Source organism: Chiloscyllium punctatum, chromosome 30 (assembly GCF_047496795.1).
Source record: "Chiloscyllium punctatum isolate Juve2018m chromosome 30, sChiPun1.3, whole genome shotgun sequence".
Lineage (NCBI taxonomy): Eukaryota > Metazoa > Chordata > Chondrichthyes > Orectolobiformes > Hemiscylliidae > Chiloscyllium > Chiloscyllium punctatum.
Genome location: NC_092768.1, coordinates 6,518,298 through 6,536,655, shown reverse-complemented (window position 1 = coordinate 6,536,655; position 18,358 = coordinate 6,518,298). Strand labels below are relative to the sequence as shown.

Genomic DNA, 18,358 nt, shown 5'->3' with positions numbered 1-18,358 from the left:
TTGTAGAATTATCTACGACTAAGGCAGCAGAGGTAAACACCCTGCGAATGGATATGACGTACACAGCACGATTTATAAGAGATATGAAGGATTTTTACCTAAAGGGAAGAAAACCTCTTTCTTCAAAGAAAGCATCTAAGTTTATAACTAATCTAAGGTATATAAGAGTTACCAAAATTCTTTTGCTGGAGAAGGATGTAGTTTGAACCCTCCACCGAGTTCAATGAAAGTACAAATGTCAGTGAATGGGATAAGTAAAATGTATACCCCAGTTCCATTGTACAACTGGAGTGTGACTTGATTGGACTAGTTGTTGTTGGGGTAGTAAAGAAATCCCATGATTGGAAGACTAAATTGATGGAGTTGGCAATGCCTCATTCCTTTCTAAAATTGATTGATTGAAGGTGTACTGAAAAGAACCATTCACATCAAGGGTTAAATAAATAACCATTTTTCTTACACAAAATGGGTTACACCAATGTTGAATGATGCCATTTGTGTTAAAGAATGTCCCAGCCACATTACCAAAGACTATGAATCAGGTCATAGCTGAGGCTCATGGTTATATGGTTAATTTAGACACAGTTGTAGGATATAGTGACACATGGGAAGAACATGTAGAGCAAGGTGAAGACCTGTTTGAGCTGCTACAGTAAGTACAATTGGTGTATTAATAAATTTCACCAAAAATGAAATTGGAAAAGCTCGAGTAACATACTCAGAACATATTGTGTGACAAGGTCGCATGTTAGCAAGGACAATAAATTTGAAGGCTCTGTTGGAATTCCCTGTTCCTAAAACTAAATGTGAAATCATGAGGTGTTTCGGAATCTGTGGATTTTACCAGAAAATCATATGTAATTTTAGCTCAATAGTTGCGCCTTTAAGAAATCTGTTGCTGAAATAAGCAAAAGTGAAACAGTCAGCAGAATACCAGGCTGTTTTTGAGAATCTGAAGGCAGTCTCAATAAATGAGCCAGTGCTGGTCACCCCGACTTTGCCAGACCTTTCAAAAATGCAACTGACACTTCTGACGTGGGAGCCGATGTAGTCTTGTGAAAGGATGTTGAGTTAGGAATAGTGAAGCCAATGGAGTACTTCTCTAAGAAATTAATCCAGTATCAGAAGAAGTACTCTACTGTAGAAAAGACACTCTAAGATTGATGTTAGCTATTCAGCACTTTTAAGCCTATGTTCAACATGGTAACAAAGAAACGCTAATTTATACTGATAATCCACTGGCCTTCATTGATAAGCTTAAAACTCAGAATGCAAGATGATTTTTCTTGTGACCATTTAATGTAAAAATTATTCACATTGCTACAAAATATAATGTAATTGGAGATGCATAATTCACTGTAAAATTTTTCAATAAATCAAATCTAAATGTGAAATATTGTTTAAGATTGTACAAGAGGAAAGGAGAATGATTGTCTTATATTTAGTCTTTTCTGTATAAGCGATCATGTAATGAAGTGCATTTTTTATAATATCATTCTTTTCAGAGCAGAGACATGTAACAACTGTGTCTTTTTATTTTTCCATATTTTTGATTGGGTGTTGAAATGAAAAAGAGCTGGTTTAAAAAATATAAGGATTGCTGAAAGATTGCCATGGTTTTGAAGGCAAGTAACCTGAAACTCATTGTACACATTATTAAAATAACTGTTGCTTTGACCTGCAGTAAATGGTTTGCAGATGAGTTGGAGGCAAGGGCTGTGTACAAATGGAAATTAAGCTGTTAACCAATAGCTGATTGACCTGTGGACTAATGACCAGTTATCGATGACAAAGGCCTTCTGCCTGCTGACATCTATGTGATTGGTTCCCAGGCAGCTGAACAGTTAGCATCAATGAACACAATAAGGAAAAGCCATTAGAACTCCACAGGTTGTGAAGACATACTGTGGATTGGTATGAAGGATTGTGTTGTGGTAATGGAAGATGAACTGTGTGCTTTGTTGGTAGACTCTGTGACTTTGTGATGGACTGTGTTGCGCATTGTGGTGATGGAACAGTGTTCTGCTGTCAGACAATATTATATTGGCCTGTGGTTATAGATTGTGCTATGGTTACAGACTGAATTGTGTTGATGGACTATATGCTCTGATGACAGACTGTGTCTGACTGTATTAATTGTGTACATTGTGGTGATGGACTATTATCTTGTAATAGACAGCAGAATTGAGATTGACAGTGTGTTGTGGTGGGGAATTGTGTCTTGTGATGGTGGACTGTGTCTTGTGATGTCAGACAGTATTGTGGTGTTAGTCTGTGTCGGTCTGTTATGATGAGGGTCTGTGTCTTGAGATGAGAGACTATGTTTTATGCTAATCAGCTGTGTCGCAATGATGGATTGTATGTTGTGTTGTAGCACTATGTGTTTTGATGATTTAGATGTGTGATGTGATAAAGGTTAGTCTTGTGATGGACCATATACCATGGTGATATACTGTGTGTTTTAATGACAGTATGTTTTGCTGGTGGATTGTGATGAAAGACTGTATGAGAGACTGAGTTATGATGAAGAAGTGTGTCCTTGTGATGGACTGTGTGCTGTGATGAGTGACTATGTGTTTTGTTGGCAGACTGCATGTCCTTGTGATGGACTGTGTGCCTAAACACACATTCCATTATCACAACACAATCTATATATTGTGATGTAGACTGTCTATTGTGATGGCCCACAATATATTATAATAATTCTGTTTGTTGAAATTATGGACTGCTTGTTTTGATGGTGGAATGTGTGTTGTGATAAACTACGTTCAAACCCTACTGTTACCAGAAATGTCACCAAAGTTAAACATTTTATAAAAATAAGCAAAATTCCCCAATTTTTCTTTCTGTAGAACCAGTTTTAGTAAAAACACAGGCAAGATTTCTGTAATTATCAAAGATTACTTTTGTAATAAATAAATAAATAGATTCCAACTACTGGTACATACTTATGAGCTATCAACATTTGACTCTACTTGTGAAATCTTCAAACCCCTTAAAACTGTTCCTACAGAGACATACAGACAGAGACAGACATAAAATATTGGTGTTATGGGTAGTGGGAAAGATTGACTGAGATAATCTTTTTGATTTGTCAGGACTTCTTATTCCTCTATTTTTCTTCTTCGGTTACTTTCACTTTCTTCCAGGAGGCATAGAGCAACTAGCTCATAATGACAAAGTCTCTGAATCAATTAAAAACTATACCTTACAGCAACTTATCAGCAGAATAAACAAGCTTTCTTTACACTTGAGTGTTTTGTTTTGTTGCAGAGAGAAGCACAGCATTTGTTTCTAGTGGTCTAATGGCTACTGACTAAACATTCCCACCCTTCAGTTCCTTGCAAGCCAATCACACAGCTGTTGTCAGGAAGAAGACCTGTCGTCATTGAAAACTGGTCACCATCCCACAGACGAATCAGCTATCTCGTGCTAGCAGAATCTCTATTTGTACCCTGGGTCTAGGCTGTCTGCAGTTCTTCTCCAAATGCTTGAACAAACAGCAGCGCAAATAACATTGATAATGAGTATCAGAAAACTGCATTGCTAAAAAGTTCAGAAATCCTTTCCACAATATTTGCCTTTTAAAACGGTCCTTTTCCCATTTCAGGCCACCATCAAAAATACAGCAAAATAAAAACAAATACGCTCTTTACATGTATTCCCTCAAATGAGATGAAACACCATTTAAAAAATGTTGTTCACCACAAAATATATGATACATGCTTAACAAATATACAAGACTTATATCTATTGATTTTTTTCCTCTACTCTTATATAACCTTATATCCTAGCACTTCACATCATTTGATTTATTCCAATGTTTTACACACTGGAAAATGCATTGCTATTTATAATATGTTTTCTAGCAATGTGGATCATTTTTACATTAAATAGTTGCAAAGATGGATTCATCCAAATAGTCTTACATTGTGAGTATTAAACTTTTAAATGAAGGCCAGTGGATTGTGATCAATGTAAATTTAGTGTTTCCTTGTTACCATGTTGGACATAGACATGAAAGTGTTGAAGAGTCAAGAATGATCCCAATGTATAGTTTTCTTCTGATACTGGTTTAGAATCTTAGAGAAGTATGCCACTGGCTGCTCTATTCCCAATTGATCATCCTGTCAAAAGACTGCACCTACCCCCACATTGCTAACATCAATCGCTATTTGAAAAATGTCTGGAAAAATCATGTGCAGCCAACAGTGGCTCATTTATTAAGGTTGCCTTCAGCTTCTCAAAGGCAGCCTGGTATTCTGCTCACCATACTACTTTCAGTTATCTCTTTAACAAATCTGCTAAAGGCACAGCTATTGTGCTGAAATTATGCACAAATTTCCAGTAAAACCCACACATTCCTAAAAATCTCATCATTTCTTGTTTAGTTTTAGGAACAGGGATTCCCATTAAAGTCTTCACCTTCGCAGTCCTTGGCAACACTTCTCCTTGGCCTACGATATGTCCTAGGTAAGTTACTCTTGCTTTTCCAAATTCACTTTTGGCTAAATGTATTATTAAGCCAGCCAAATGTAATTGCTTAAACAGATCTTTAACTTGTCTCACATGCTCTTATCATGTGTTACTACACATCATCTAAACAATATACACAATCACTAAATTCCATTACTACTTGATTCATAAACCATTGGAATGTACTTGGGCAGCTCTTTAACCCAAATGGCATCTATTGACATTGGGATAGCACATTTAGAACATAGAACAGTACAGCACAAGAACGTTGTGCTGAACATGACACCAAATTAAACTAATCCCTTCAGTCTGTCCATGGTCCAAATCCCTCCATTCCTTGCATATTCATGTGCTTATTTGAAAGTCTTTAAATGCTCCTATTGTATTTGCCGCCACCACCACCCCTGGCAGTTTGTTCCAGACTCCTAGCACTCTATGTACAAAAAACTTGCCCCTCACATCTCCTTTGAATTTTCCCTCTCTCACCTTAAATGCATGCCCCCTAGTTTTCGATGTTTCAACTCTGGGAAACAGACTGTCAACCCTATCTATGCACCACATAATTTTATAGCCTTCCATCAAGCCTCCCCTTAGCCTCCGCCACTCAAGAGAAGACAACCTGAGCTTTTCTAGCCTCTTGTTATAGCTCATATCCTCTAATCCAGGCAGCATCCTGGTAAACCTCTTGTGCACCCTCTCCAAAGCATCCACATCCTTTGTGTAATATGACAACCCAAATTGAATGCAATACTCTTAAGTGTGGCATAACCAAAGTCTAATAAAGCTGAAACATGACATCCTGATTCTTGTATTGAATTCCCAACAACGGTCAATTTGCCATACACCTTCCTTACCACCCTATCTACTTGTGTGGCCACTTTCTGGGAGCTATGGACTAGAACCCCAAGATCCCTCTGTACATCAATGCTGTTCAGGGTCCTGCCATTAACTGTATACTTTAACATTTGATCTCCCAAAGTACAGCATCTCTTACTTACTCAGATTAAATTCCATTTTCCATTTCTCCACCCATTTCTGCAACTGATCTATATCCCACTCTATCCTTTGACAACCTTCTACACTATCCACAACTCTCCACCGATCTTTGTACTGTCTGCAAACCCACTCATCTACACACTTTTATATATGACAAACAGCAGAGATCCCAGTACGGATCCCTATAGAACACCACTACAACCTGAAAAATACCCTTCTGAATCTATGTAGCCAAGTCACCTTGGATCCCATGTATCTTCACCTTTTGGATGAGCCTACCATGGAAAACTTTGTCAAAAGCGTTACTAAAATCCATGTTGACAATATCCACTGATCTACCCTCATCAATCATCTTTTCTACCTCTTTGAAAGATTCAGTCAAATTAGTAAGAAATTACATGCACTGCCAAAAGCCATGCTGACTGTCCCTAATTAGGCCATGTTTTTTCAAACACATGTCAATCCTATGCCTAAGAATTCACTTCAACAGCTTTCCAACCACCTATGTGAGACTCACTGGTCTATAGTTTCCTGGATTATCCCTACTTCCCTTCTAAAACACAGGAACAACATTAACACCAGTCCTTCAGGACATCTCCAGTGGCTAGTGAAGATCCAAAGATCTTGGTCAAGACCCCATCAATCTCCTCTCTTGCCTCTCTTAATAACCTGGGGTAGATACCATCAGGCCCTGGGGACATATCCACCCTTAATGCTCTTCAAGAGACCCAATACCACTTCTTTCATGATCTCAAAATGTCCTAGCATATTAGCATGCTCCACACAAATATCACTATCCTTCTTCCGGGTGAATACTGACGCAAAGTGCTCATTTAGGATCTCAGCCACATCCTCTGCCTCCATGTTCCCTCCTTTATCTTTGAGTGTCTCTACCTTCTCTCTAGTTATCTTCTTATTTTTAATGCATAAGTAGAATGTCTTGCGATTCTCTTTAATCCTACTTGCCAAGATCATTTCATGGCCCCTTCTTGTTCTGCTAATTTCCTGCTTGAATTCTTTCCTGCTTTCTTTATACCTCTCACAGGACCTGTTCGATGTTAGCTTCCTAAACTTTACATATGCTTCTTTTTTCCTTTTGACTAAGTTCACAACCTCTCTCATTATCCAAGGGTCCCTTGCCTTACCATCCTTGTCCTTCCTACTTAGCAGAACATGCCACTCCTGAACTCTGATTAAATTCCCACATGTCAAATGTAAACTGGTCTGATAACAGCTCCTCCCAATGAACAGACCCAGCTCCTGCCTAATACTGATGTAATTTGTTGTCCCCCAATTTAGCACTTTCCCACCAGGTCCTGACTTATTCTTGTTCATAGCTATCTTAAAAATTAATGAGTTGTGATCACTGTTTCCAAAATGCTCTCCCACTGAAAGGTCAGTCACCTGGCTAGGCTCATTAGCTGGAACAGGGTCCAGTATGACCCTTCCAGTAGTTGGACTATCCATGATTTCAACAAACCCTCTTCGATGCAAATTCTGCCCTGTCTAAACTTCATGGTCGAAGGAAGTTCCAGTCAAAATTGGGGATGTTAAAGTCACCCACCATGACAACTCTATTTTTATTACGTTTTTCCATAACCTGTCTTAATGTCTCAGTGACTGTTGTGGAGAGAGGCTGGGGCTATACTACATAGTATAATCCTACCAAAATGATCGGGCCTATCTTATTTTAGATACCCATATTGCTTCAGTGGATGAACCCTCCAGTATATTCTCTCTGAATGCAGATGTAACATTCTCCCTGATTAGTAATGCAATTCCTCCACCTCTTTTACTTTCCTCTCTAGCTCATCTAAAATAAAAAATCCTGGAATGTTGAGCAGCCAGTCCTATCCCTCTCTCAATCCAAGTCTCTGTAATGGCCACAACATCATAGTCCCATGTACTGCTCTGGGCTCTAAGCTCATCTGCTTTACCTATAATACTCTTTGCCCTGAAATAAACACACTTCAGCCCATTAGTATCATCATGTTCATTTACCTGTCTCTGTCTGTCAATTCTTTCTGATTTACAGGTCCTAACCTATATCTTCTCCTCAATCCATTCACTTCACTTGCTGACCCGCTGCCCTGATTCCCATTCCCCCTGCTACTCTAGATTAAACCCTCCCGAGTAGCACTAGCAAGGATATTGGTTCCCTTCCAGTTTAGGCGCAAGCTGTCCCTCTTGTACAGGTCATCCCCACCTCAGAAGAGGTCCCAATGATTCAAGAACCTAAAAACCTAACCCCTACACCAGGTCCTTTGTCATGAATTCATCTGTCCTGTCTTTATGTTTCTTGCCACATTAGCATGTGGCACTGGTATAAATGCAGAGATTACTACACTTGATGTTTCGCTTTTCAGCCTCTTTCCTAACTCCCTGTACTCACTACACAGGAGTGTTTGGGTTTCTGGGTCAATGCCCCTGCAATTTCTTGATTAAGTGCAGATTTTGACGAAGATTCTATTGCCTTCGACTTCTTTGTCTTCTTCAGTAGTTTGACTTTAAATTTTCTTTCCTCCATTTTCCTTTGGAGGTCTGCTATTTTTTTGTTTACTCCCATTTTTTGTTCACATCATCTTCTTTGAAACGTTTCATACACTTATGGCAAGCTTTATTCTTTATCTCTTTCATAGCACTTTCTGAGAAGACGAAGACACAGCCACATACACAGAGGTAATAAATTTTCTGTCTTCCATTAATTTCTGAACCAACTACAGGACAGAAAAATGCACAACCTACAAGTCTTCATACTTGCCAACTTTTCTGTTCATGATGTGGAGGTGCTGGTGTTGGACTGGGGTGGACAAAGTCAAAAGTCACACAACACCAGATTATAGTCCAACAGCTTTATTTGGAAGTACTAGCTTTTGGAGCTTTTGTGTTCACCGTGTCAATTCTCCAGGTTGAACTGTCAGTCAGATTTAGCTTATTCACGTCCTTAAGGTTCTTAATGTGTGTTATCTCTGTAATGCATTTCTCTGGAGGTGTGTCCAATAAATAATCAATGGCAGCATTTTTTTTTTGTACGATCTGCCAAGCTCACAAGTGACTATGGGTTACCACAGTGGTCTCTGACTGCTCGCACAGTAATTCCAGTGAGCAACTAATGCAGCCTGCTCCACCTTCTTGTTCCCTTTCACCAGCTAATGTTGCTTAGGTATGGTACCTCCATGCGCAGCAGGTTTCCAGCAACACATTTTTAAGCTCTGATCTCCAGCATCTGCAGTCCTCACTTTCTCCTATGGTACCTCCAACACAGACCATGTGTCCTGGAGATAGTGTGCAATCAGCCTCCCTCGTTTCCCTCACCAACTGCACCGCTATCTGCTAATTTAGGATATACTGTGGGATTTTGTGATGGAATGCTTGATTCATGGTTTTTGAGACTGAAGGTATTTTTTTCAACTCTCCCTATATTTGTGAGTTTTACACGGTTGATTTGAATTGCTTTATACCTAAATCTAATGACTTCCTGGAAAACTTTAGACATAAAGTTAGAAGCCAGGTCAGATTGTACCTCAATTGGTAGTTCTTAATAAGCAAAAACAACTAAGTTAACTTCTCCATTTCTATCCAAGTTGTAATCATCTTTAAAGGAATAGCTTTGGGTTGGTGATGTCATTTCCTGTTCTTTTTTCTCAGGGGGTGGTAGATGGGGTCTAACTCGATGTGTTTGTTGATAGAGTTCCCATTGGTGTGCCATGCTTCTAGGAATTCCATGCCACAAAATGACATGACCCTCTCTCACTAGTATCCTTACATACAGATAAGGAAGGACACCACTTCGACTGGGACAAAGCATCCATCCTAGGACAAGCACAACAGAGACACACACAAGAATTCCTAGAAGCATGGCATTCCAACGGGAATTCTATCAACAAACACATCGAGTTAGACCCCCATCTACTATCCCCTGAGAAAAAGAACAGGAAATGGCATCACCACAGGAGATGACATCACCAGAACCTATTCCAGAACCTATTCCATTTACTAAAGAAACCCAAACATATAAATAGAAAGCAGGAATTATCAGCAGTGCTTCGCGCGGAGGTCCACTGAAGATGTTACCTAGTGAGGTGACGAAACATCTGGAAATGAACCTTCCAGCTCAGCGAGCAAACCTACATCCAGAACCTATTCCATTTACCAACACTTTGTCTTTCAACCCTGTGGAGTGAAAATTGAATCCTTCTCCAGCAAGAGAATTTGGGTGGCCCGTGTATCCCTGATTATGTTTAGGTGCGTTTATGCTTTTTTTTAAAAGATGAAGCAGTTATCTTACCTTTAGACCAAAGCCTTTTATATCTCTGATCTACCCTCTGTGTTATTTTTTCACTCTCAACATCAAAAATCACATGACACCAGGTTATAGTCCAACAGGTTTATTTGAAACCACAAACTTTCAGAGCCCTCGTTCCTTCCTCAGGCAGCTCGTGAGAGAGAATATATCAATAGTGTCTATGTCAAGTCTCTTAGTTGTAGTTACAGCTACAGTATGATCTGAGGCCTTTTCCTTCTGAATTTCCTTTTCGTACTCATTCTTTCAAGCTCCAACAAATCCAATGGGTTTCCCTATCGACCTCCAGCATTCTGAGCCAATGTGTCCCATCTCGTTACAATAGAAAAACTCAGCTTCAAACTTTCATCCTGAGTACTTTTCCTTATGATTGAGGGCATTCCCAACTATTCATTCCTGACACTGGCTACTTGCCTTCTTTTCACACTCCACTTTCTATCCCCTTCAAATTTGACAACAACAGAAAGCAGGGTTTAGTTTTAGGGTTCAGCAGCTGTTATTACTGTCTGTCTACCATTTGCCAAACTTTGGTCCTTAACAAGAGTGGTTATTATGAAAAGTAGTGGATTTCTACATTCCTGTAAGAGAATAACATCTCTTGATTATACCTTCTCTCACTTCCCTTTCCCTTTGCAATTATAACTTTAGTTTTGTCCTTTCCATTCTTTACATTTCCAGTTATTTCCCTTTCCCGTTCTTTCTCTGCTCTTTTTGTCTTTCTCCATCATCTCTAGATTCCTTATTCTCTCCTTATGTTCATGCAGCCTTAACTGTAACTGAATGCCATGTGATTCCAAATGTGTCTAGTATCTGGTCTTGGTTGTGCTTCATCTGAACCCAAGTGTTGTGCCAGTGCCTTAATCATATCTACCTTCACAGCTGTGTTACACAGTTTACCTGCCAAGTCAATCAAGCTGGTCTTTGAAAGTCCTGTTAAGACTGCCAGAGACAATCCTGCCACTTACAGGAAATATTTTGTGTTTCCTGTGCTATTCTTGAATACAGCATTGAGTCTGGTGTTTTCCTCCAAACATATTTGCTAATACAGCACAAATTCTCCCTGCCTCTGTTTCAAATTTATCCATCCTGAATGAGTCACCAAACTTTGTAATGCTTCCAATGTGATAGCATGCTGAAAATCAGGCCCTGTTATTCTTGGAGTTATCACCAAATTTATGAACTTCAAAATGTATGCAGAATGCTCCAAATTACCAGACCCAGATGGACAGAAAGCACAGACCATGTTTCTATCTGCAAGGATAATTTATATTTATTACAGTAAATATATTCCTAACTACATATAAACAATTACGAGTTTTCAATTTATGACTAATTAAAACACTAACCCCCTTATAAACCCCTTTTACACACAAACAGATAAACACAGACAGAAAATTAATATGGGTGATGCGTAAAAATAGGAAAGTAGTTTAGTAGTCCTTGTTTACAGGAATCGCTGAAATGATTCTTGTGCTGATCAGAACATCCTTGGATAGTTTCACTTATTTCCAGCAGGCACAGGGGGCTGCTTCATATCTATAAAGGTCACTGATATGTGAACTAAAATTTGCAGCTCAGGTCAAATGCTGAAGGAAAAATAAACTGGGTTTTTTTCAAGCTTATTTTTTTTCTGTCAAGAAGAGGGACAGTTGCTGAGCTTGCAGAGATCTGATGGCTTCTCCCTAACTCATTCTCGATCCCAAGCTGTTCAACTACATGGGAGTCAACCACATGTTATTGGCAGAAAGAAGACCATTCTAGTGACTAGTTATCAATCAACTACTTGTTTCTAGCTGAATCTCCATTTGTACCCAACCATTAGGTCCAGCTCATCTGCAACTAGGTTTCTACTACTGGACAGAGCTGTGTTAACAGTAATTGCAATGAGTTACAAGTAACTTGCATTTTAAAAATTCAACCATTCACAACAATGCTTGATTTTGTTTTAAAACAATTCTTTTTCCATTTCACACTGAAAAATGAGCAGATACGTTTTTGGCAACCATGTGTTGTGGCAATGGACCTGTGTTATAGCAAAGAACCGTGTGGTATAAAAATGAATCATGTTGTGGTGATGAACTGTTTGTGATGGTGGAATGTGTGATGTGATGGACTATGTGTTTTGATAATTTACTGGGTTTTGTATTGATAGATTGTGTGTGATGATGGATTATGTGTTGTGGTGGGCTGTGTTGTGGCCATATCCTGTGTGTTGTCATGTTTGAATTTATTGTGTCGATAGGCTGTGTTTTTGATGATGGATCTTGTGTTCACATGTTGAACTGTGAGGTGTGGTGATGGACTGTGTTAAAATAATAGACTGTGTGTTATAATAATGCACTGTATCTCATGATTGTGTTATGTTGATGGAGAGTATTATGATAATAGCCTTGGATTGTCTTGATGGTGGGCATGTTCCACAGTTGGACTGTGTGTTGTACTAATTGACTGCACCATGTGGCAAGAGACTGTACCTCTGTACCTTATGATGAAGGACTTTGTGCTGTGATAGTGAAACATGTGTTGTTATGATCAACGCTGTGTTGTAGTGTTCACCTGTGTGTTGTAATGATGGAAAGTGTGTATTGCTAATGAACAGTGTGTTGGGATGACGGAATGTATGTTGTGAAAACAGAATGTGTGAATTGATGATTGACTGTGAATTGAGATGCTTATCCATGTTGTGATGTTGGCCTCTGTTGTGATAATTGTGTGTTATCAAGATGACGTACATGTTATGAGCTTTGAATGTGTGTTGTCAATCTGGATTCTCTTTCTGATGATTTGACTGTGTTTTGAAAATGTAATGTATTGTGAAATTGGACTATGCATTGTGATGACATTCTGTACGTAATGACCTCACACTGTTGCTTTGGTCATGGGCTGAATGTTGTAATGGTATTGTGATGTTTACAGGTTTTGTGATGATGGTATGTGCATTGTGATGTTGGACAGTATGTTATAGTGATGCACCGTGTCTTGTGGTCATGTCTGTATTTTGTGGTGGTGGTCTGTGTGCTGTCAGCAATGGATTGTGTTGTGTGGTGGTGATGGACTGTTTGTTGTAATGGTTGACAGTCTGTTGTGATGATGTACTGTGTTTTTAGATCACAGACTTCATTTTTTTGTTGATGGACTAGTTGTTGTTATGTTGTAATGTTAATCATTACAACAAACAGTCCATCACCACAATGCACAATCCATCAGAACGCAGTCCATCTTCATCTCAAAGCACTGTCAATGTTGTGATGATAGACTATGTCTTGTAATGATAGGCTGTGTGTTGTGGTATCATATTGTTTGTTAATTGTAGTTACAGACTGTGTTGTGATGATGGGTCGAATTGAGGTGACAGGCTGTGTGTTGTAATGATGGACTGTGAGTTACAATAGTGTTGTATGGTGGGTATTACATTGTGATGATGGATGAACTGTTGTTTGGATGGACTATGTTGTGGTCACAGACTTTGTCACTAGTCTGTGTTAAATACAGATTAAAGCTCTCTGTTTACTATTGCATCAATACTCACCACTCAGAGATAATTGAATGGAGACAATAAATATTAGCTCCACACTAAAACTGTCAAATTGAAGCAGGCATTCAAGTTTTAATGAATGGTCAGTAATTTTAGCTCCTGTTGTATTAGATGTGCTGGTAGAGCAGTGAATACCTGATGGGCAATAAGTTGGAAGTTTTCATGCATGAGAGTGAGATTTAATCACAGAAATCAGTTATGTGGGACCTACTACTGTCTCAGAATTAGCCTTCAATATCAAATATCCATCTTTATCACAAATCTAGCTAAACACACTATCCACATATCCAGTTTCTCACTCCATCACATTACATATCTGCTCGCCATTATCATTCTCCCAGTCTCATTCTCCACTCGTGTCAAAATCTCAATCTGAAAAACTGTGAAACAGTTATATCATAATAATGGCCTAAGAGTAATTTGATTTGATATGATGGCATTAAATATTGGGATAATAATATCATTTGCAAATTCATCAGATAATGGATATCTGAAGAGGGAGATGAGGATATTCCTGCATCTTCCCATAACCCACCTCCCCCACCTCCCGCCTCCACCACCACCACCACCACCTACCTCCACAATGGGACTCCTTATCTTAGGACCACTGCCATAGATAAAAACAGAAATTGCTGGAGAAACTCAGCAGGCATGGTGGCAACTATGGAGAGAAAGCAGAGTCAATATTTCGGGTCCAGTGACCCCCTCTTCAGAGCACCATTATCACAGAATTGTTATGGTGCAAAGGAGACCACCCAGCTTCGAGTCTACATCAGCTCTCCAAGCAAGCAATTCACTCCATGTCATTCTTCTGCCTTTTCCCCATAACCATGCATATTCTTCATTTCCAGAAAGCAATCTAACTCCCACCTGAGTGCCTTGATTGAAACTGACACCACTATACTTTCAGGCTTCTAGGCCCTAACCATTCTCTGTTCAAAACTTCTTTTTTCTGATCACTTTTGCATCCTTTGTCAATTATTAGCTCCATGGATTTAGCAAAAGGAAATCTTGCACTGATTTAGTGCCTTTCACAACCTCAAGATGTCTCAAATTTCTTTATGCCCAATGATGGAACTTTCTTGTTAGTTACTGTTGTAAGGTAACAAATGAAGTGGCAAACAGCGTTGGAATGAATTTGCTGCTGTGATAAATATTTCCATGTGAACTCCCTTGTTGTTCGACAAATAATGCCATGGCATCACTTGTACCCATCTCAAGAGGTCAGATGGTGCTTTAATTTAACGTTTCATTAATTAAAAACAATATCCCATTACTGCTGCACTCCCAGTAGTGCTGTAGATTAGGTTATGGGCTGATGTCTCTGGATTGAGACTTGATGTGGAAAATCTTCGATTTACCCACCAATCTAAGGCTGGTATTGGAATGGATAAAATGTTCACAGCAGCAATGGTGCCTTCACTTCCTCTTGCGCATTCCACCGGGAACCAGCAAACATATTGGTGGTTTCTTTGCAAACCAACCGCCTCTAGTCAATTGTCACGACTAAGTGTGTGACTGCATCCCATCGTCCTTGCAGCGGGTGACGGGGAAGAGAAAGAAATACAGTCAAATGAAACTGGGACAGGCTGTGTTTAAGATTGGGAGTAACAATATGCTACATCATCCTTTTCAGGACAGACTGGATCAAAACTGTGGGTTTTAAGTGCCCTGATAATAACGGGTTGTCAGACAACTAATGATAAAGCGTTTCTCCCAGCGTGCCTTCTGATTCCCAGCTAACACACGGCAACCATCCTGTACTATTGTAAACGGTCAGGAGAGGAGAGGCCACTGATTCTGAACTAAGAATTAGGATCAGCAAGCAAAGCAAACGTTTTAATTGGTGCGTTACATGGAAATTAAGGCCTGACTCAAATTAAGCCAAGAAAAATATGCAATTTATGTTGTTCTATTTTGCTGTTTGTTCTCCCCTATACAGCATCACTAAATCCACACTTCAGTGCTTTTCTTGACTGAATTCATCCTTATTCATTTCAGTTTGTGGGTTTGCCTTTTATCTGGTTCACTCTTGATCTAGTTCACCTTTTGCTCCTGAGACAAACACCCTGTCCTAACTCTTTCCCCCCCCCCCCAATTCTGTCTCTTGGTCAGCAAGTTTCTCTGATTCTGCATAAGTAGGACACAGCCCCTTCCCTCGCTCCACTGATGCCCTCTTGGCTATAGAAGAATGACAGGGTGATCTGTTTGAGACATACAATGTTCCGAAATAGCTTGACAGGGTGGAGACTTAGTGGTTGTTTCCTCTCAGCCAGGGAATCTAGAACAAGAGGGCACAATTTCAGATTAAGAAACTGATCATTCAGGACAGAGATGAGGAGAAGGTTCTTCACTCAAAGGATTGTTAATCTTTGAAATGTTCTACCCCAGAGGGCTATGGATGGTTAAGATGGATAGATATTTAAGACTGCATCTGCTAACTTTCTGTGACAAATGTACATGGGCTCCCAGGTCTCGTTGGACCTCCCCCTTTCCCAATCTATTACCATTTAGATAAAAATAATAATATGAATTAGTTAATAATGAAAAACATTGCTGTTTTCCTCTCCTAAATAACCTATTTTCTCCCTCTTATTAATTTCTTAAGTCTAAAGCCCTTCCAATCATGAAGTTAACAATACTTTTTAGCACCATTGTAAGTTTTCATGTTGTAATCTAATACTGTTCCTAGCTTTTCTTGGTGGTATAAACACGATGGGCTGAAGCTTTCCTCTGCACGATATGATTCTATAAGTTAACTATGAGTAGTTAACAGTGACTATGTCACTTCCTAAATGGAATATGTGTTCATTAGGATTGGTGAGTTATTTCCAAACATCATATCTTTTCAGCTAATTTCTGCAATTTGCTTTGTTATTTAAATTTGTTTCAGAATTAACCACGTCATGCTGAAACCTAATATGAAATTAGTCATTGAGTCATAGAGATATACAACATGGAAACAGAACCTTCGTCCAACTCGTCCATGCCTACCAGATATCCCAACCTAATCTAGTCCCATTTGCCAATATCCCTCGAAACCCTTCCTTTCACATATTCATCCATCTGCCTTTTAAATGCTCTAATTGAGCCAGCCTCCACCACTTCCCCTGGCAACTCATTCCATAAACGCACCAACCTCTGTGTGAAAACATTACTCCTTAGGTCCCTTTTATAGCTTTCCCCTCTCACCCTAAACCTATGCCCTCTAGTTCTGGACTCCTCCACCCCAGGGAAAAGACTTTGTCTAATTATCTTAGCCATGCCCCTTGAATTTATAAACCTCTCCAAGGTTGCCCCTCAACCTCTGACACTCCAGGTAAAACAGCTCCAGCCTATTCAGGCTCTCCCTAAAGCTCAAATCCCTGGCAACATCCTTGTAAATCTTTTCTGAACCCTTTCAGGTTTCACAACATCCTTCCAATAGGAAGGAGACCAGAACTGTATGCAATATTCTAAACATGGCCTAACCAATGTCCTGTACAGCACAACATGACCTCCCAACTCCTGTACTCAATACTCTGACCAATAAAGGAAATGCCTTTTTCACTACCCTATCTACTTGCAATTCTACTTTCAAGGGACTATGAACCTGCACTCCAAGGTCTCTCTGTTCAGCAAAACTCCCCAGGACATTACTATTAAGTGTACAAGTTCTGCTCTGATTTGCTTTTCCAAAATTAAACTAAATTAAACTCCATCTGCCATTCAGCCCATTGGCTCATCTTATCAAGATCCTGTTGTAATCTGAGGTAACCTTCTTCACTCTCCACCACACCTCCAATTTTGATGTCATCTGCAAACTTACTAGCTGTACTTCCTTTGTTCACATCAAAATCATTTATATAAATGACAAAAAGCAGCGGAACCAGCACCGATCCTTCTGGCACACCACTGGTCACAGGCCTCCAGTCTGAAAAGTAACCCTCCACCACCAACCTTTGTATCCAAATGGCCTGTTCTCCCTGTATTCCATTTGACCTAACCTTGCTAACCAGTCTCCCATGAAGAACCTCGTGGAACACCTTACTGAAGTCTATATAGATCACATCTGCTGCTCTGGCCTCATCAATCCACTTTGTCGCTTCTTCAAAAAATTCAGTCAAATTCGTGAGACAAGATTTCCCAAGCACAAAGCTATGTTGACTATCCTTACTCAGTCTTTGCCTTTCCAAATACATGTAAATCCTGTCCCTCAGGATTCCCTCCAACAACTTGCCCACCACCAAGGTCAGGCTCACCGGTCTATAGTTCCCTGGCTTGCCCTTACCACCTTTCTTAAACAGTGGCACCACGTTAGCCAACCTCCAGTCTTCTGGCACCTCACCTGTGACTATTGATGATACAAATGCCTCAGCAAGAGGCCCAGCAATCACTTCTGTAGCTTCTACAGAATTCTAGGGTACAGATCAGATCCTGGAAATTTATCCACTTTTATGCGTTTTAAGACCTCCAGCACTTCCTCCTCTGAAGTATGGACATTTTTCAAGACTTCACTATCTATTTCCCCAGATTCTATATCTTCCATGTTCTCCTCCATAGTAAACACTGATGCAAATATACATTTAGCAGCTGCCCCATGTTCTGCAGCTCCACCTATAGGCTTCCTTGCAGATCTTTGAGGGGCCGTGTTCTGTCCCTAGTTGCCCTTATGTCCTTAATGTATTTATAAAATCCCTTTGGATGCTCCTTAACTCTATTTGCCAAAGCTATCTCGTATCCCCATTTTACCCTTCTGATTTCCCTCTTAAGTATACTCCTACTGCCATTATACTCTTCTAAGGATTCACTCGATATCTCCTGTCTATACCTAACATATGCTTCCTTGTTCTCCATAACCAAAACCTCAATTTCTCTAGTCACCCAGCATTCCCTCAACCCATAAGCAGGAAAATTGACGTTTTGGGCAAAAGCCCTTCATTGTATTCCTGATGAAGGGCTTTTGCCCGAAACATCGATTTTCCTGCTCCTTGGATGATGTCTGAACTGCTGTGCTTTTCCAGCACCACTTTAATCTAGAATCTGGTTTCCAGCATCTGCAGTCATTG

General features: G+C 39.7%; 1 protein-coding gene and 1 pseudogene across 14 annotated transcripts in view; one reads left to right on the top strand and one right to left on the bottom strand.

Annotated features, from left to right (window-relative positions):
• LOC140455148 (ras/Rap GTPase-activating protein SynGAP-like) overlaps positions 1–18,358 on the top strand; it is a 1,171,996-nt gene that overhangs the window by 464,076 nt on the left and 689,562 nt on the right. The gene's annotated exons all lie outside the window — the stretch shown is intronic.
• LOC140455041 (replication termination factor 2-like) lies at positions 7,847–8,675 on the bottom strand (annotated as a pseudogene).